The 21929-nt window shown below is 36.2% G+C and overlaps 1 long non-coding RNA gene across 3 annotated transcripts in view; it reads right to left on the bottom strand.

Moving 5' to 3' along the window:
- LOC129441930 (uncharacterized) overlaps positions 1 to 21929 on the bottom strand; it is a 145880-nt gene that overhangs the window by 106672 nt on the left and 17279 nt on the right. For all 3 annotated transcript variants that reach the window (XR_012360284.1, XR_012360285.1, XR_012360283.1), the window contains exon 3: positions 13792 to 13890. This is a non-coding gene — a long non-coding RNA (uncharacterized lncRNA). The remainder of the gene's footprint in view (positions 1 to 13791; positions 13891 to 21929) is intronic.

The raw sequence follows: 21929 nt of genomic DNA, 5'->3' as shown, positions 1-21929 counted from the left end.
AAATTAAGTAGAAATGAATAGGACGCTACATGACAGGCTGCAGATGTTCCAGGCAGTGGTGTGAAAATCTGGGAGCGGGAAACGGCATAATTAGCTCTGGCCTTTACAGCAGGGGTGCAACACTGGGTTCACAGGTAAAAAAAAAGAAGAAGGGGGAGACAAATTCAATTTAATCAAATCTAACAGAGCAAACATCACTGAAACTGAACGCTTGTGACTTTAATCTCTCATGCTGAAGTGGGACGACAAAGAACAAACATGTTTCTATTTGTTATATTGTAATTAAGCATAAGGGTAATAACCGAAACATGTGTTATTTACATGCCGTCTCTTTTGTTCCCTAACAGTGGAGCTCTGCGTGAACACTCGTAATAAACCATAACACAAAAATCTGCATATTTTAGCACGACTGTAATACATTACATTGTAATACATTTTAGGTGGAAAGCTTTTTTTATAAACAAAACCTTACTAAGAAAAATCTGTTTTACATCAGTGAAGCAATAGACATCATTATTTGATTTAAATTCATTAAAAGGATCAAAATGAACAAGGGATACTAAAGAAAATTTTGTCATTATTACAGTAACTCACCCTCACGTCATCTCTTTGGATTCCACAATTATTCATTGTATAAAAAATAAAAACAGCTTCCTACTCCGTCCCAAAGACTTTTGAAATTATTTCTTTAGCTAAGCAGACTTTAATAGTACTGTCTCCTAATACAGGTATCTGTCTCTTGGTTTTACGCTCCAAACGAGATCTGGGGCAAAACAGACTATAACCAAACCATGATATATTTACATTTGATTGTAATCAAGACACTTGTTGCCCAATTCAGTAAAATGTATTAGTGTACCGAGAATACAGGACCCAAGCTTTCCATTTACTGCTGACTCTGTTAAAGATACCCTCACTACTTAATGCTCGTTGGCTTCCATATACCTGGCCCATGAAGAACCCCTGTGCAATAGTTAATTCAGTGCTAATAAAGCACAGGGCAATGGGTAACCTCTGGACTGCACACGTGGCCCGCAACATCATCGCCCAGCATGCCAGCCAGCGGCACCACTCGCAGGTGACAACAACGTGTTACTATGGCACTGCCGTGAGTCTCGGCACGAAGGGAGATGTGATCACACTCCTTAATGTGACTCACCGGCTGCGTTACTTCCAGCTAAATGACACGCTCATGACTTCATTGTTGAATCACAATCCGTTTAATTACAGCTTGGAGATCTATTATTTGCATTTATTTTCCTAGTGCGGAGCGGGGCTGCCCCACCTCTAAATCACCAGATCTCTCACTGCTCATTAATGTCAGCATGCTGTATGTTCGCGTTTCAGGGCCATGCCGGGCCAAGGGCTAATTTACACGTTTTCACCGGTGGAATGTTTAAAGAGCGCTGACCCCAAAGAGTACATGACTGTAGCACTATAATGTGTGTAGCAGTGAGACGTGGAGGCATTGGTTAAATACACAATGACATAATGGTAAGCTGATACTATGCATCGATGGCATCTGGATTGGCTGAACTGTGTAAAATATATGAAGAGTTTAGATGCTAAAAACCTTTGTGTGTCTGACATGTTGACTTATAAATTGGCATTTATCATTTTTTAAGGCTTTTATATTGAGGTTTCAATCATTTAATTTTAATGGCAATGAAAAAGTTATTAGTCAGCAATTAAAATGCCTTATTTTTACAAATATCACTTTAGTCATTTCATCAGTTTTTAACAAATTTGACTGCAAAAAGTGCATGCAAGCTTTTTCTAAAAAAATCCACATCTTTGGACAAGACAGTAAACAGTTAATCACTAAAGATGCAACTGTAAATGATGAAAGTCAAAAAGTATAAAGAAACTGAACCACACATTAGGGGGCGCTGTGATACATGACTGCTACATTTGGCTTGTATTCAGGTACTCACAAGGGACCCAAGCTTGAATGTGATCTACAAGTCGTTTTACATTCATCTTCTGTGGACTTTGAGAACTTTGGTAAAAAATCATTGTGGCATTTAACGGATTTTGCCAACAAAACGGTATTTTTAAATAGGTCTGAGGCCGGGATAAAGCGGATTTGAAGAGAAGGAATTTAAAGGCGGAGTCCACGATGTTTGAAAGCCAATGTTGATATTTGAAATCACCTAAACAAACATGTCATTAAAACAACACTTAACGTTCATTTTCAAAACTGTGCTACTCACCGAGTGGTTTGTGGTGTTCGTTGATGATTTAAAACAAGTTGTGTAGCGAAATACAGTTTCTGTCGTGTTTTATTTGGCATTTTGTAAAATTCCATTGACTTCTCTTGAAAGACTCATTGCTCGCTGATATATCCCTCCACCACCGGGAAACGGAAACAGGGTCTGTTTACATGTGGTTGTAGTTTTTTCGCTCGGTTTCTCTCAGAAGAAATTTTTCCCATATTTGATGGCTCAGTGACCAGCCTTAGGTTTGAAGTTGAGCTCGATTGTGACTGTCTATACGCTAGACTTGTATGGCAAAGTGGTTGTCGCCATCAAGTGGTCGGGAGTGTGCTATTGCTTCAAACTCAAATATAGAGCGGAAGTATATACGCGGTTGTGAGGTATCTGAAAAAATAGTTCCACTATAGCAAATAACACGGATTGAAATCATACATGGCACCAAAATATTTGTTTTTAATCATTAACGAACACCACGAACCACTCGGTGAGTAGCACAGTTTTGAAAATGATCGTTAAGTGTTGTTTTAATGACATGTTTGTGCATGGCCCTTGACTTCCATTCTGAAGCAGTCAAGAGACGCTTCTAAACGAGTCAAAAGGTCAAGACACGTCCCATTGTCAAAATTTCAGGGTCCATCACTGTAGTTCATCCAAAACAAACCAGAAATGAGACTCAAAGTGTTAAATACCGGAATTATCCTTTAATATGTGCTAAAGCATTCGGTTAAAGCCTGGTACACACTGTGAGATTTCAGCCACGATTTAGCTGTCTGGAACAAATTTTAAAATCCGAAAAGATTTCTGGAATCCTAGGATGAAATCTGCCGTCTTTGATCGCTCATTTGACACGTTTACAGACAGCAGATTAATGACCGTTGCGATTAAAATTATCCTCCGACAGAATTTTGGCATAGTCAGACATTTTGAGACACAATCCTGCTGTGTGACATCTCCTACGACAACCGACAGATCAAGAACCAATAGAAGCCAATGGCGCAATTAGTGCGACAACAAACAAACCAACGCAGACAAATGTCGAAGAGAACCAGGTGGACATACAAACGCGCTGGAAATACAAATGCCAGGTACTCGTCTCCTTCGTTTTTTTTCTTTTTATGCTCGAGACAAGTCATGATTAAAATTGACTCTAGATTTTGTTTCGGTTTGCTAGCCTTCACTTTGGCGTGTGTTTGCCCAGCCGTCGCCGATCGATGACATAAAACTACGGACACATTTGTTTGTGAGGTCCGATTTTTAAGTCTTTAAACTCGTACAGTCTAACATTGATGGAAACTGAGATCATACAGTGTGACATGGACTTAACTACAATTTTGATTGCACAGTGTGGCAAGCAACAAACCTTAAAAAACGATTTAAACTCGCACAGTGTACCGGGCTTAATATCATTATCTCATTTTTGACCGAGTTGGCGTTAAGCAGCTTTTGCATCTGAGGCCCTCAGAAATGAGGTAAAATTAATATGATTAATAACAACTTCACCACATATCATGACAGCAGGCAATTTCACTGTAAATACACATTAATAGTCAGTGAATAAAAAAATAAAAATGATTGCATTGATTTAGGTTCACTGAACTTTTTAAGTAAAATTTACTGCTTTTTAAAAGTACAACTTACCTACCAAAATTAAATAAAATCTACTTAATAATGCATTAATTTTTTTAAAATAATTAAGTAAATTTCACTCAATTCTTTTTATTTTTAGATTTATTTTAATCGTTTAGGTAAAGTCTTTTACTTTTTTGAATATTGACACATTGCTGTCCAAAAAATATTAAATAAATCTTATTTACTGTTGTATGCTAGATTGTATTTACTGTTTGTTATTTTCTTTAACATAGTTCTATGGACTTAGTTACTCTTAGTTTTATAAATGGTCATTGAATAAACTTGATTCTACACAGAAACACACAAAAAACTGCGTTTTTGACATGCATTGTCAGCACTGTGGAGAGAAATACAATAAAATGTAAATAAAACACTGATTACCTGAACGGTGACTTCACAAAATTATCATTTACAATAAAACAACATCAATAAAATAAGAGCTTAAATCTTTGAGATTTTATTAACAAATATTTAAGTAGTCAAGTTCTTATCAGTTCATATTCTGTGAAAAAGCTTTAAATAAAATCGAATTATTCAAAATTGTGGGTATTCCTTACAACATGTGCAAATAAATTTAAGTTAATTTTGCTTGAATGTTTTAGTTTAATGGATTTTATATGCTTAAGTTAAATAAACTTAGATTTTTGACTTGAATGCGTTAAAGTTTTTGATTAAAATTCACTATGGGAACCTGCCATATTATTTGATTTGAGGAACAATTTTCATCCTGTGGAAGCTTCAGAACGAATATGATTATTTTTTTGTAGGATGCTTGTTATCAACTGAACAATCCACATTTTAAACAATGATTTAAAGAAAAATAAGAACTGCATAGGCTTCCCAATACCTTAAAACACTGTTTATATGGCCAAAAAAGTTTAAATAATGCATACTGTGCAGATAAATGTACCGAACTACATGCAAAAAAAAAGGATGTGTCTTCTGGGCTTCTCATATGAAGTGCCCCATATTTAACTAAGCTACCGTAATTTCAAATGCATCACATTTACTAAGTTGTGGTGTGGTCTGGCATCTACTGGGGAAAATTCAAATTTCAAGTAAAGTTACGAGGCCATAGATCCATTAAAACGGCGCAGGACTGCACCGTAGCTACAGCTGGAAATGAAATCTCTCCGCTCAAAGCGTCTGAGCTCAAAAAGTCATTAGCATTTTGGCTTACATATGCTATTATCCCTACGCTACAGAAAGGAAACTATCTTTGGAAAAGCCTTCTCATCTGTTAAACTCATGATGAGTGCGGTGAAGTATATAACGGCTTGTCTTTTACAGTAGCACAATTGCCTTGTACGCGTTAAAACCAAAGCTATAATATACAGAAACTTCTGTAGCGTCATACCTTACCTCAAAAAGCCATCAAGCAATGGCATAAGCTGAAGAGATACTTTAATGATACAGAACTGCCAGTGTGAGACCATCTTATAATTTATAGCTTACGATATTGACTACCAAAACAAGTGCTCACATATTCCCTTCCATGTTCCAAAAATACAGCAGTGCAATGTTTGAAGACAGGTGAGTTATTTCACTGTCACTACCCGGCCCATGCTTTCAGCTACACCCAAATGTACTGGTTTGTTTCCCGGAGCTACAGAATAAAGTGGGCAGTTGCCATATATCCTGTGAAAAACACAGGCAACATTGGCAGGGAGAAACATCTTCCCCTCATCAACACCGATTTACTGGACTGCACACACACTCAGAGCAACATATGGCAGGGAAGCATATGGTCGTCTTGTTTAACAGAATATTAAATATGGTGGTAAAATGATAAAGCAACTTGTACAAGCTCCTGACTAACGAAAGAGAACTCTGTAAAATTCCAGAATTTTTTCCGTAGGTATCATGAGCCTTATCCAGACCACTACCACCAACACCCCAGACACACACAGACAGACAGAAGGAAAAAGACTGAGAAAAAGGATCACATACACTCTTTGCCGGCACACTCATTCCATCTACACTGGCACTTCCAATAGGAAACTGGCAGTATTATGTGACAGCATGGAATGTTCTGAGGTTCTGGCTGGCAAAGCTGAATTAAATCCCACAACAATAGTGTCTTTTGTTTTAATTTTCCTCTGTTTTTTGAAAACAGAAATCTACAGGTTCATAAGAGTGAGTAATGGAGAGCTATTGGTTAACAGTTTTTTAACTGAAGCCTACTTAAAAAGCCCTTAAAACAATGAGAAGTAGTGCTATGACAACTACAGGGTTCCCACACCTTAGTTAACTTCGAATTCAAGGACCTTTTAAGGACTTTCCAGGTCCAATACCCTCAAATATAAGGACTAAACGTGGGGACACATTTCAAGTGAGAGCAAAGTTACATCGTGTTACCTTTTAAGATACATTGTTACAGTACCCTTTTGAGGGAACTCGCACTGCGTCACTGCGGTGACACTTTGAGGACGCCTCCAGGGGTAAGTGCGTCTTAATGTGTATATCAAAATCAACCAATAGTGAGGCTTAACAACAAAGACAGGGTGACGCGGGAACCAGGAAATATATCGCTATCTAAAATATTGCGTTACAGCGTTACAGGGACGCAGGAAGTATGGCAAGGGAGACGCAGTGTCTCACAACAGTTACACACGTAACCCAAGACGTTTTCATGCGTCAAACATAACTATGCAAAAAAGCATTTTGGTATGAATCAACATTCGCATACAGAAGATATAAGCATTTAAAGCAAACAATTTAGCACGTGTGCTTAAAAAGTCTAGAATTTTTATGATATTATCCTACACTACACAAAGAATAATATGGATTGCATAAAATAGATTCAAGCACTTTCAATGACCTGTATCTATATATGTATATTTTCAAAAACTTCCCAGGGCCTTATATTTTTTCCCAAGATTTACAAACTTTCAAGGATTTTAAGGACCCGTGGGAACCCTGCAACTAAGAATTGTTTGGTTGCTATTGTACTTCCAGTGATACCTCCCTAAGAAAGCCAATCAAGAAAGTTTGGTTTAGAAGAACATAACATGTCAAATTAAGGGTAGGCGAAAGACACGATAAAGGAAAATATGTGATGACATTAAAAAACAGCGAGACCACATATCATGATAGCAGGCGATTCTACTGTAAACAAACATCAACAGTCAGTATATAAAAGAAATAAAAATGATTGCATTGATTTAGGTCGTTCGCTGCATGTCTCTGGGATTTAAGTGATTTGGAAGCATAAGAGTCACTAAGCACCTGCCAAGTTTTTTATTTGATTTGAGGAAAAATTTTCATTCTTTGGAAGCTTCGGTCATCTCAAACTATTCCAAAGATACTTTATTACTCAGTGTGCGATGGCAAAAATAGCAAGGAGTATCTTAAAATGATGACTGAATGATGACAGAGGCTTTTTATTTAGAATTAGTTTAGTTTTTGGCTACATTAGGCCATTTTAATTATAGCATAACTGTTATTTTATATCAGGAGAGAGAGGGGGCAGGAAGAATGAGAAAGAGACAAAGTGCATGGACAAGACTTGATCATGAGCTTAGAAAATCCAAAAAAAGTAAAAAGTAAAAAGTTAGACCTAAAAATCTACAGATTTTTATCTGGACATTTACAAAAAACTACGGAAATCCAGAGAGGACATGCACTATTATTATTTTTACTTGCTTGTTTTCTTGTGATCACGACTTAATTTATCATGATCTCGAGATAACAAAAGTTGTTTTCTCGTTATCCTGACATGATAATCCAAACGTCATAATGTAATTTCCTGTTCTATAATATTTAGTGTATTTTGAAGTGGACTGCTAATACATAAGTTGGGGTCTTCGCTGTTACCACACGTGTAGCTAATGTGTAGCCGATAGACTTAATATAAGACTAAATAAATAAATAAAGTTGGATGGTTCATGTTTGTGAATTTAGGGACCATCGCTAAAGTAATACTGTACACGTTTCTATCTTCAATAGTATTTAACAGGTTATTTAAATAAATATCAAAAATCTAAAAAGTGTGCATTATAGATGACAACCACATAAACACCTTGGTTTTGTTTGTTGACTTTCAGTCCTTCCATTTAAATGCTGTTAAAAGTAGAAACGTGTATATTGTTGAGTAACTTAAAGACGGTCCCTAAATTCACCACTGTAAAATTGTATAACAGTATTACAGTATTTACAGTAAATATTGACAAATCTATTTCAGCTTGACCAAATCTCGGATCCAAGTAAAATCTCATTTGTTCATCCATGCTAATTTAGCAAAATATGCTTCTGCTGTTTACAAACAAAACAACACGTTCTATCGAGCACAAGTAAGCTTCAATCACATCTCAAGAATACAACTTTTGTTATGTCGAGATCACAAGAAAACAACTTTTGTTATCTCGAGATAACGAGAAATTAAGTCGTGATCACGAGAAAACAAGCAAGCAAAAATAATAATAGTGGATGGCCTCTCTCGGCTTCCATAAAAAACAACATTAAAAATCAACATAAGTAGTCATAAACTAAATAATCGTATTCACAACTTTGCAAAGTTACACTAACGAATGTGTTTAAATATTATAAAATGTACTTATTTCTATTTTTATAATATACATTTTTTTTATATTTTTTAAAATAATATATCAAATAATAAACTTGTACATTCTTTCACTGGTACAGTAGTATATTGACTGTATGTTTTCCTCCACCACTGAAAGATGTATGTCATGACCACTGGAACTTCCACAAGGATCTCGAGTAAGTTATCCAGGATAAACTAATAAAGCCTGAGACATCCACTTTTTCCTGAGATGTCTGAATCTGACTAAATAACTCCACATGATTTTTCCACAGCATGTAAATGCCCTTCAAATTCAATATTTGATTGATTACAAAAGAACTCCCTTAGAGAGTCTTGGGATGAAGGAAAATAATTTGATTTCATACATAAATACATTTTCCTTAGGCCCATGAAAATTGCCTTTAGTATCTACAATCACAGGCACAATACTATCAATTTAAGCACTAACGTATTGAGGGAATCTGCTTAAATATGCCAATCCGGTCTTTAAATGGAAGTTAGCAACCAAATAATCTACAGCAAATCAAAAGAAATATTTTTTCATGTTATTTATTTTAGACCATTCCCCTTGGATTTCAATTTCTTTGAAGCGAATTTTGGCAAAGAGTTGTGGGTGGAGGGATTAATGATTAAGTTGTCTTTCTCGAACTTGTCCTAATATGAGGGATTTGAAGCATGTTTCTGGCTGCAATAAGGCTTCAACCACACAGCAGGACAGAGATAAGAAAAGAAGAGCTTTGAGAAGAAAAAAAACATCATGGAGCATTAAAAACAAATCTACTGAGGGGGCCAACAGCTTAGGAGAGCCAAGATGATTAAAGGGTTAAAGGTTATCTGACAGGTGGTCGGTACCTGATGTTGCCCTAAACCTCATCTCTGAGGGGATGAAATACATGTCCTCTTTTCAAAAATGGACAGTAAAGGGTACTGTCGTCTTCAATAACAACAATCGAGAGAAACGTTAAGCCGATCTTGAGCACATCTCATACACTTTACTTCAAATCGGTTTACACAAGGCATTTCTTCAAATACTTTTGCGTCCCACAAGAGATTGAAAGCTACAGTAAAACATTGTGGCCATCTGACAGAGGACAAGAAGTCAAGTGTACGGCACAAGCAAAAAAATAAGGATGATTGCCATAAACACAAAGCTGAAATCAGTTTAGCGGCGCAATTCTAAGTGTCCTATTGGTACCACGGCTGTTTAAGTGAGGGTTCGAATCAAACACCCTGTAATCACAGAGGACAGCAGTGGAAAGCAGATTCTAATGACGACAATTTAGAAAACTAGACAAATTTCTCTACGTCTTGCTTTTGCTTCTTGAGGGCAGGGAAAGTAATAAGTCTTGTAATTTTGTCTGTGCGCTTGTATGTTTTTACTGTAAAGACAGAGTTTACCCAAAAGGAAAATATGTCAACATTTATTCCCCCTTTATATTTATGTTGTGCCAGACCTACACTGTAAAAATCCCTTGTTGCACCTTACATTTTTGAATTGAGTTGAATCAATTTGAAATTAAAATTTATTTCAACTTTCTTGACTTGTGAAAAGTTGCAATAAATTAAAAAAATCAAGTTAAACTTACTTAGGCTAATTTAAATTTTTATATATAATTTATAGCAACTCCTCGATAGTCAAGAAAGTTGATTAATTCAATTGATTAAACTTACAGTACAAAATACAGTGTATGTGACTTGCTTTTTTAAAGAGCCAGTAAGATGCAAATTTTAAGCATACTATCACTGTTTGTAAGTCCCGGAAAACCGGTTTAAATGCATGCAAGGACAAAAACACTGTAATTTTCTCAAAATGTAAATTTAAAATTACCCAATTTCTCAGAGATCCCCAAACGATTGGTGTGAAGCCGTTCAACGACTCAGTCTGCCTAAACCCCACCTTTCAGTAGCCTACTCTGCTGTGATTGGTCAACTGACAGAAGGTCTGCACAGATCAGTGGCACAGACCAACAATAGTGCAACATGTGTTGACCTAGTGCTAACATTATTTACTGAGAAAACATTATCGACATCAATACACCACATTCATCATTAATCCAAGCAATAAAAATGACAATTAAAAACTAGAATTTTACACTCATTTAAGCATTTATGTAAGCTAACCGGGTCGTAGCAAAACCGTAAGTGAGCATGCATTAGCCGCTTGCTAACGTGACTCTCTGACAGTATATTGAGAGTTTAAACAACGACATCATTCATCATTAAACAAAGCAATAAAAAACGACGATAGAAACGAACAATTTTACACTAATTTAAGCATTTATGTAAACTAACCGGGTCATAGCAAACCCGTAAGTGCAGCATAAGCCGCTTGCTATTGTGACTCTCTGACAGTTTATAAAGTTTAAACAATGACATCATTCATCATTAATCCAAGCAATAAAAATGACGATAGAAACTAACATTTTACACTTATTTAAGCATTTATGTAAACTAACCGGGTCATAGCAAAACCCTAAGTGAGCATGCGTTATGTTAACCGCTTGCTAACGTGACTCTCTGACAGTATATTGAGAGTTTAAACAACAACATCATTCATCATTAATCCAAGCAATAAAAACGACGATAGACATTTTACACTCATTTAAGCAAGTATATAGCTATAATCATACTTACAGGTTGTGGTTAGGAGACGCATGTTGTTCCAAATAAAGTGGGTACTGAACCATCTTTCATTGCCAAACGTCTAAATCCTTCCGTTAAAAATTAATTTTAACCACTGATTCTTCATAGCCAAACGTTTTATATCCCTTCTTGAAAAAGTCTCCTTTGGTAGTGAAAACAACACAAACAGATAACACAGCGTGATATGATGTTTACACACTAACTAGTTGTGGGCACGTCATAGTTTTCGTTTCTCCCGCGGGCAAGGCTGTAGGCGGAGATTAGTATCTCGTGTGACGTGGAAGCGTTTGTTAAAAAAATCGCCACGTTTTATTTTTTGCCACCATACTTACTGTACTCATGTAATAGTGATGCACGGGTCGGTGTTTTTTTAAACCCGCGGGTCCCGTTTTTATGAAATATTTGGCCTGTCCCAACCCGCCCCGCACCACTGTATCTATTTTTACAACCCGCACCGCCCCGCACCCACGACCATTAAAATAGACATACTAGGCATTTGTAATGTAAATTAAAAGAGGCTTTATTTCAGCCTAAAAGTGCTTGGAAACAGCCATTAGATTACATCGCCCTGTAAACTAGCAACAACATATGTGAATGAACCTTAGAAACCAGCATGGTCATATTTATATATAGATAGGATAATGATAAACATTTTCAACATTTACAAAGCAGCGTTTGTATTATCTATTTACAAATCCCCTACCTTAATTTCTCCCGCAGATCGTCTTTCATCTTTTAATTCTCTGTTTTGTTGTTGTGACTGGCAGCGGGAGCTACTTGGTGCTTCCATGACGTGATGCCAAAGGTTTGGGGACATCAAGCTACGTTGCGCAAGTTATGTGTGCAAGTTACATTGCGCAAGTTACGTTGTGCAAGTTATGTTGCCACGTAGGCCTACGCAATTTAACTTTATCAAAGAACCTAATAAAATAAGAAAACATATATTCCCAAATATTTAATATATGCTACAGGGAATTAGACTCAATAAACATGTTTTTTTATTTTGTTTTTAATGAACCGCCCCAACCCGCCCGCAATAAAGTTACAATTTCTTTACCCCCCCAACCCGACCCACGGGCTTACCCGCATGTTACGAGACGACCCGCTTATTACTATTATGTAACTACTCATGTAACAGTCTTTTAATAGGGAAGACATAGAAGTGTTTGGTGGCTTCTAAATTCATCCCTGTTTGGATCCTAAGGAATGAATGGGGCTAGGCTAAATGCAAACACATTCACAACGCGCTGTACAAAGATTAAGTGTACGCGTTGAAAAAAGATAGGTATGTATTAATTCATCTAAGTTGAGTTAAGAACATAGTAAAATATTGAAAAACGGTGGTGTTTTCCTCTACGCTGTGATATAGTTTTTCTGATGCATGAAAACAACAGTCCCCGTTTATACTGAACAATTTATAACAAAATTTCAATGTTTTGATGAACTTTCCTTTAAACAAGATTTCCGTGTGATGCTTTGTTTCCATGCAGGCAAAAGGGAAAGCCTGACATCTCTGTGCCACCCAAGCATTGACTCTCTAAACACACTTCCCCATATCAATGACCATCTCTCCTGCTACCTTGTATCACCGGTGACCTGAGGCAATTCTTCAAGTCAGAACCTCGCTTTATCAACCACTGGATTTAACAAGACAGCTCTTTTTATGCTTATTGGCATCTGAAGCGGTAATGGATTTTCTCAATGAGTCACTCTTTTCTTTCTACAGGTTTCACACTTTTTCACAGGGCTTCTGGGCTCCTCTCCAGGCCAGATCCTCTACCATTGACTTTGATTTCCTCAGGTAAGTGATCCATCGCTCCAGGCCCAATGAACATTGCCTGAAATCTGGCCTTACTTTGGCTCCCCGTGCCTGATATTGTACACCCTAATGCAAAGTGAAGTAGCACGTCTAAATAGCCTGTCAATTTCCCTCCCTCCGTTCTCTACGGGCTTCCAAAAATCCCCAGCTGGGACTCATTTTAGCGTGCTCAGGAACGTAAACGATACAGCAATATTAAGGAGCATTAAACGACTTGATGACATTTCGGTCGCATTGATGAAGACTGGCATTCGTTCTAGCAGAAGGCCGACAGCCAGCAGATGGGCACGAGTTGATTGTTTTTTTTTTTGCCAGTGAGTGGCAAGGAGAACTTAAAACATGACTTTTAACTAGTTTAGATATTTATAATAAAACCACCTGTGGAAAGCTTTCTTTGGGACAACACAGGTTTTATAATATCTCCCTGTTACACAATTTCTACCAACAGGCTTGAATGTCGCTAAGCTTTGCTCAGTTTTATAAGTCATAATAAAAATATAAGGTCATTGTAACATTCAAATTCAAGCACATACCAGCTGATCCCAGTCACGTGGTTACACTAACTGTTAATGACAAAGGCAACATTTACCTGCCAACATTCTGGATCACTTACCAGATCCTGATACGAAATGCAATTCAAGATGTGTGAAAACAGAGTCTACATTGTAGTTAAAGTGACCCTCTCTCTTGCTCGTCCCCAGGCCGGTGCGTGTGCTACGGGGTGTCTGTTCCGCAACAGGAAAGAATAAACCCAGGCTCAAATCGTAGGAAATTCATCAAATCTGGTTCTTGGAGCTGCATCTTTCAAGCCCTGTTTCCTTGCCATATGATCTCTATAAACCAAATCACTGTTGGCTCGCTCACAGGCCGGCAGGCGCCGGGGGCAGGAACATAATGAAAGCCAAATGCAAGTGACAATAGAACAGAAAAACGTCTACCTTTTTTCTCTCTGTGCCTGGTCAAACTTTTTTGTTTGTGTTGAGACATTTCTTTCTGGATAAGTTTGCGGGAAAACCTCGCAGGTATCAGGTTTCACACTAGGAAAAAGCAGAAAAGAAAGAATACAAAATATATGCTGGTTTATTTTTGATATATAATTGAATTTTTGTGTTTTAATGCAGGGCAGAGGTTCAAAAAAGTGCATGCATGGTGTTGTGTTTATCTGAAACCAGAAAGTGTTGGAACAATGTATATTGTTACTGTAGTGTATTTCTTTAGTATTTCTGTATTTTTGGTTGTTGCATCTAATACCAATTCACTTAAAGAAGGATCATCTCTCCTCCCTAACTCTAAAAAAGTGCAGATCTTGGGTCTCTTTGGCATGCGTGTGTCCCTGACGGTCTGTCCTGGTTTCTTGAGATGAAAAAGACAGGAGTAGATCTGCCATTTTACAAGGCCTGTTAAAAGGTTTTAAGTTTGATTTGGTGCATCCTGACTGCAGCCAATGTGCCAGACTTCTGACACTGGCTGTGTTTGAAAGGAAATACTAGCTTACTACTTACTGAATACTGTGCAGTATACACATAATATTACCTACTATTTTTCAATAGTGGTTTAAAATGGAAGGGTCGCCTACTGGTCATTAAAAGAAACATTTAAAGTCACTGTAAAGTCAGTCTTGAAAATTGTTTCTTAACACATTATAAAATATAAGAAATGTATTGCTGAAACATGCCACAAAGACTGTAAACTATGTAGTACTGAATTGCATAATTAGATTGTTAAAAGGTTTTTCAACATTTCACAGCGGACACACCCACAGCATTTGAGAACAGATAATCCTGCCTGTTTTTCCAAGATTTCATTTTATTTATGTTTTTTCCATTATTCAAATTTGGTTGAGTGATTCATTTTTTTTCTCTCAGAACTCAGAACACATTTAATATCTGACTTTACATGAACTTTAATTTTAGCATTTTTATTTAGATTTTTTTTAAGAAAAGTGAAATTAAAATCAAATAATTGTTAAGAAAAGTCAGAAAGTTAACCCCTTAAGTGGCGCAAATACCCTTTGAGTGTGTGGGGGGGGGGTGGACATGTGATATACACTTTCAAATTAATATAACTCTGGCATTTTTTGGTCTAGAAGCCTAATCTTGGTCTTGTTTTAAAGAAGACACATTGGGGTTCTCACAGAAGTGTCAGTAGTGAAAATATTAAATAAATAAATTGTTATAGCAGTTAACATTTCTTTTAATAAATAAAAATAATTCCATAACATATTAATTGTATAAATAAAATTATAAAAATGTAAATGTTTCACAAAAGCAATAATGCAAACATGAAGCCATAAGTCTCAAGTATAGCTCTGATCCAAATTTCAAGTAAAAATCACAAAAAATGAGGTTTGTGTCACACTTTTAGTAGTTTTACCCACAACGGCCACTAGGTGTCAGCAGTTTGCTGCATACTCTTGTCACAAATTAATAAATTACTGTCATTGCATTTTATTACTGCAAAAAGGTTTTGAAATATGAAAACTAGATTCTTAGAGCTCTCCAACAATATATAGTTTGTCAACATTTTTGAAGATTTATAATAGGATATAGTTTTATGAATATATAATAATTCATATGCATTCCTATGGGGGGGGCATGTAACAAAAAAAACTGTAACTACATTATTTCTATCATCAGATGACCTTGAAATATGAAAACTACATTCTGAGAGCTTTCCAGTGATCTATAGTTTGTCATGATTTTTTAGGTTTAGAGAAGGGGTTTAGTGTTATAAATATGTAAAAACAAATTAGGCCTACCTGTGGCCCCGTGACATTTTACAAACTGACTCTCACTACGTCATATTTCTCCCAAAATGGTGATGAAATATGAAAACTACACACTTAAAGCTTTCCAACAATATATAGTTTGTCACAATTGTTTAGTTTTAGAACAGGGTATTAGTGTTATGTAAAAACAAATTGAGTCCACCTGTGGCCGTGTGACAATTTAGAAACTGACTCTCGCTACGTCATAATTTTCCAAAAATGGTGATGCAATATGAAAACTATACTTTTAGAGCTTTCCAGGGATATATAGTTTGTCATGATTGTTTAGGTTTAGGACAGGGTTTTAGTATTACAAATATATAACAACAACGTGGGCCCACCTGTACACCCGTGGCATTTTAGAAAATGGCTCTCGATATGTCATGCCTTTACCAAAATGGTGATGATAAATTAAAACTACACTCTTAGAGCTTTCAAACAATATATAGTATAGTCATGATTGGGTAAGAATTCACATGCAAAACACTGAAGTAAATATATGCGTCCCGCTGGCGGGACAGTGACATTTCGCAGGATATAAATATCAATTTGATTTTATCTATATGTTCATATACAGTTATTTATAAAGGAATGGGTTATTTTTTCAGGTTATAAGATTTGGAGGCCTGTGATAATTATGTTGGTTGTCATACATCATGAAAATAATGAGTGTGGTTGGTTGGAACATTAAGTCTAATGTAAGATCACTTATTCCAGATAAGAAATTTGACTTTAATTAAAAATATACATAAATAATACATACTCTAAACAAATATATACATACGTACATATAACAAGGCAGTGATATAATTTTTAAGCATTGCTGATTTTTTATATCTGCTTCTTACTTCTTGCTTAATACATTTGAACCACCCCCAGTCCTGAATATGTGAATTATATAATAAAAATGGGAAAAGTGATAATCATACTAATCAAATTACATCTAACATATTGAATTGGTCTTGTATTTTTTCCATTTGTGGCTTAAAAATAAAGCTTGTTACCACTGTGCCAGCCGATAACATAACCTCGCCAAATAACTTTGGTCATGAATTAACGAAAAATAATTATATTAAATGTGCTTAGATTTTTTTCCCCTGAGCATAAACTTTATTTTGATACTTCAAAAAAAAACTGTGCCAACAACATTTTATACATGATTTGTACGTTATTAATTGATGAAATTTAACACAGATTATACCAGATGAACACAAGTATTACCTCGCAGAGTGCAATAGAATTATGGCAACATGACACATCAATGATAACGAATGTCTTTTGAAATCAAAGTTTTGTGGTAAGGTTCCCGAGGTTTTAAAGAAGCCAGTCATTCAGTTCTAATAATTCTATCTTTTATGGCATTGCACACAGGTGAGCCTCTACTGATCAGTAGTACTGCTGGTGAACTTCAAATGACTGAAATAGTGTACTTTACTCATTTGCATGCAAATGTATGGGTTGAAACTACAACGGAGTTGAGAATACTGCCGAAGATGAATGTTACCTTTGAGCATAATTAGATAATGGCAACTTTTTGGGAACTACATTCCTTTATTATATTTCATATATTTTATATTGCATGCATATTATATCATTACATAGGACAGAAATAAAAAATAATCACATTGGTAATGCTATGACCAATTGATAATAAGTATTTGTCATTTAGATCGTGGTTCAAAATATTATTTTTAATACTAAAACAATAAATTTGATTCAGATACTTTAGATTCAGCTAAATAACAACAAAACCACATTTAAAAGAGTTTAAATGACAACAGGCTGTGCAGAAATCTGAATGTAATGCTTTAGTATGAACTTCAGAGATCATACGTTTCCAATTAATGAATCGGCAAAGCTCCACAAATGTTTTCACCACGATATGGATCAAGATAAATCTATTTGGCAAATTGAAGGAATTCCCTAGCCAACGTCTTGTAATTGTTTCCTTATTTGACCATTCAGCTTAAAGCCACAATAAAAAAAGAGATATCATACAACTATAAAGATGTATATTCAAGAGAATACAGATTTAACAACACGTCACCATACTAGCTATAGCACAGTAAGACTAAGGGCCCTATTTTAACTATCTAAGTGCATGGTCTGATAAGCATGGCACAGGTGTACTTAGGGCATTTCCGAATCCACTTTTGCTAGTTTAACGAAGGAAAATACAGTCGCCAGTTCTCAATGAAACGTGTGTGTTTTGGCCATAACTTGCAATAAACCAATCAGAGTCTCATCTTTCATTCCCTTTAAAAGCCAGTTGCACTTGCACCATGGCGGATTCGCTATTTACATAGCAAAATTTACAAGAGCAAAGTGTCCATGTCATTTTCTGCAAATCTCTGTTTGGTCTAAATTCAATGTCAGACATTGTGTATTTGTTCAGAAGTTTTCTTCAGAATATATATAATCGAATTGCAATGCTTAAGGAACATATACAGTGAACAATATTTCATAATCTCCAATTCATCAAATTGAATTAATCTGGAGTAAAGCAAATAGGTGCGTCTGAACATACTTAAGGAGAGCTTAATGTCAAAACCTCATTAATGGTCAAACCTGATTTAATCCTTGTTTCTTTGGATGCTCTCTATAAAAAAGAAACTTCAAAAAGATGAACCTTGATTCCCAATGTGCATGACAATGGTGGCCGGTGACTTCTTTTCCGAGGGCGCATGATGCGAAGCACGTCACGATATGTATTTAGACCGACATGTGTGTTGCTCGTCATGTCAATATGAACCATGTGCATCATGCGTCATGTAAATAAGTACCTGCTGCACATGCATGTAAAGGGTTTATGATAAAAGTGACGCTCGCGTTTGCCAGATACTCGCTTAATCTCATGTGTAATCAGAGATTAGTGTTAAGTGAGTGCTTGTGAGTATTTTGTGAACGTGAGCGTTTCTTTTGTCATAAACCCTTTCGACGCGTGCGCAGCAGGCACGTATTTTGACAAGACGCATGATGCACATGGTTCACATTTTGAATTTGCGCCCCTAGGAAGAGAAGTCACCAGGCATAAGAAATAAATTTGTTTGGTTCCGGTTTCCGACCGACCCTGCCAATTTATGTGCGACCCAAATTTATTTTATGAGCTTGGGGAAGAAATAATACACATTAAATAAATACATAAAAACTTTGAGGCGAACTATAATTTACCTTTTAGTACAGCACCGTTTTTGTAAAGCACGCAATGCAACGTCCTCTAGCAATGCTAAAACAAGGCAGCTATACGGTCGTTAACACAATCGTTCACACATCGTTGTCGTCACTTACAAAAGCACTGGTAACTTTTGGTGTGCATTCGAGATGCTTTTACGTGCACAGCAACGTAATCTTTTGCGCCCGCCGAAAGTTGTAACTTACAGACCAAAAAAGACGAGCTGAACAACGATATGCAAGTGGGCTTTTCTCTTCCAGAGAGGACAAACCAAGGCTCATTTTTGCGGCCAGAAAGTGAATTATAATATTTGAATTTTATGGTATTATGACCAGGGCTTGACATTAACACCCGCCAAATGCGGGTAGATTTCGGCCGTGGCGGGTAAGACAGCCAATCCCACTAGCCACTTTGCCAGGTTGAATATAATTTTTTAATTGTAGTTTTCTTAAAAGTTATGCAAAATGATAAACAATATGCAATGCGACAACTTCCATGAGCACTCTGCACCCAGCGCAACGCAAAGAGACCATTTGTTGAGAGACGCGCACGCGATCAGCGGGGCGTTGCGAACAAAGGCGTGACTTTCCAGAGAGCGCGCAAGAGCTGATGGATTTGCGAATGCACAAGAGGACGCAGTCTGAGCGCATACACACTTCGGGAAAGATAAAACAATTGCATGGAAGTGATTGATTAGATATAAATTGCGTGCAAACTCTCAGGGCAAGAGCGAAGAGAAATTCAGCGCATACCTGAATGCACACGAAATCAAAGAATACCCGCCAGCTGAGAGGTTTGCGCATCATTTTAATGTTACAATAATGCCCTCTCAACATTTGTCATTAAAAAGTCTTAAATCACTTTTATCAGTAACCATGATCAAGCTTATAAAATACAAATGCATAAACTAGCTGACAGAAAATTAATGTACATTTCTTGACAGTATTTACTGCTGTTGTTAATAAATATTTAAAGTGGTTGTCGATGGTTTTTGTGTTTATCTTTTCAGTTTAGAATTAGTGTTTCTTCTACACCCCTGCTCTACTTTTAATATATTCATTCAAAGTTAATCTATTTATGCCTTACTTACTAGCATGTTTTTCATGCACCTAAATATATATGATATGATCTATACTGATATACCAGCTAATAAATGTTTTCTTAATTTGGGCAGTCAGACTGCATTTGAAATTCAGTCTGCATCTAATTTAGCAAGTAAATTTGCTCGAATTAAAGTCATTTCAGGATGCCAAAGTCAAGTTTAATCATATAAAATTGATTTTACCAGCAACAAAAATTTGGCCAGTGAAAATGCTGAGTGGCTAGTAACTTTGAAAAACTAGCCACTTTGGCTGGTGAGCAAAAAAGTTAATGTCAAATCCTGATTATGACAAAAGAGATAATCCGTGGAGACGTGCTGCGCTGCGTGAGACAAACACGCAATATAGCCAAAGTCACCTCAAATATCCGCTATTCAATTTAAATATGTAACAATTTCCTACCTATCCCTTGCTGCCACTGAAAAAAAATAAAAATAAAATAAAATAAAATCCCTACCAACCCATCACCTAAACTGACAACCAACCAGAACCAAACTTATTTTTTTTTATGCCCCAGCTGCCACTGGTGCATGATTAGTTGAATTAATCTATGCTAGGGATGTTCACATTAACCGTTTAACCGTTAACCAAAGGTAAGAATTTATGACAGATTAACATTATCAGTTAAAAGAAAAAATTTTTGTTAACGCACGTGTCATCATTAGCCAACAGACATTTCGCCACTTTTCTATCTTTAGTTTGAGAATGTCCTGTAAATGACACAAATTATTGCTGCCCTAACATTCTGATAAAGTAATAATTTGTATGAGAAATCATTTGTGTGCTTGTTTGAGTATGGGTTGGAAGCTGAACGGACCCGGTCCGTCTCCGTCTCGCGCACATCTGGACAGACCTTCGCTGATGGCCCCTCACAATAAACATCTCTCTTTTTGCACAAACAAACAAAGATGACACAAAAGCAAAACTTTTTGAAATGCGTCCTGATTTAGAAATGATCACTGTGGTAGATGAAAAAAGAGACAATTTGCACTTTTTGGATATTAATCATCTGGACTGATCGCGTGCTTTTTGATAAGTGAATGTTGCGTGAATATCTGATAATGTATGAATCCTGGTACTGTGATGATCTCTCGCTGCTGTTTGCACGTTCAAATGGAATAAAATGTTTTGTTTTTACCAGGTCACAGACAACCGTCAACTGTATTTTTACTTAATGACAATTTAATATTAAAATCGTATATGTTAACAGTTAATGATCGGTTAATAAGATGCGGTTGTCGGTAGGGAAAAATTAACTGATTTGAAAATCCCTATTCTATGCCATTTCTAGCATAACTGGAAATTTTGGAAAACAAAACTCAACAATAAAATTTTTGAGAAGCGTCTAAATCAAGAGAATAAAATACAATGCTACAGTTTAAATCATAATGGTTCATGCCAATCAGAATAAACTGTGATGATAAGTGGGTCGATCGCACTCTAATAGGACTGCAACCGCATATCATGACGTCTTTACCGAAACAGGCCCTGAAGAGGGAGGCTCTGGAAAAATTACACTGCCATTCAGTAAACTACTTTAAAACCAGAGGCCTAATACAAAACAGACCGTAGCCAGCACTTGCCCACAAAGAGAGGAAGCAACAACGAGGAAGAGTTTTAAGTTTACTAATTTCTTACACTTTGAAAATTAAGCCACAAATCCAATAAAAAACACTAAATAAGTTAAAAAACTTCACGTAAAAATGTGTTTTCTTTTTTGTATCTACAGTGTTATTTTCAATAAAGCTTAAATGGATTTTGCTGTTACTGAAGCCAAAGTCCCAAGCCACTATTCAGCAAGAAAACCACAGACATGAAAGACAGCAATTTTTCTAAATAAACAGTCATGAAGCGGGGAGTCAATTAAATGACACATTTCAAATCCTTTGAAAAATTACTTACTGTGTTGTTTTGAACTAAGCAAGGACCATTTATATAGCACTGAACTAGTGACTGGATGTATTTGTGGGTGTATATAAAGATGTAAATGTATGCCTGATAAAGATATCACAGTGGACACTGGGTAACTTGTAAATG

Source organism: Misgurnus anguillicaudatus, chromosome 21 (assembly GCF_027580225.2).
Source record: "Misgurnus anguillicaudatus chromosome 21, ASM2758022v2, whole genome shotgun sequence".
NCBI classification, from domain to species: domain Eukaryota; kingdom Metazoa; phylum Chordata; class Actinopteri; order Cypriniformes; family Cobitidae; genus Misgurnus; species Misgurnus anguillicaudatus.
The sequence above is the reverse complement of the archived record's forward strand: the minus strand, read 5'-3'. Positions and strand labels throughout refer to the sequence as shown.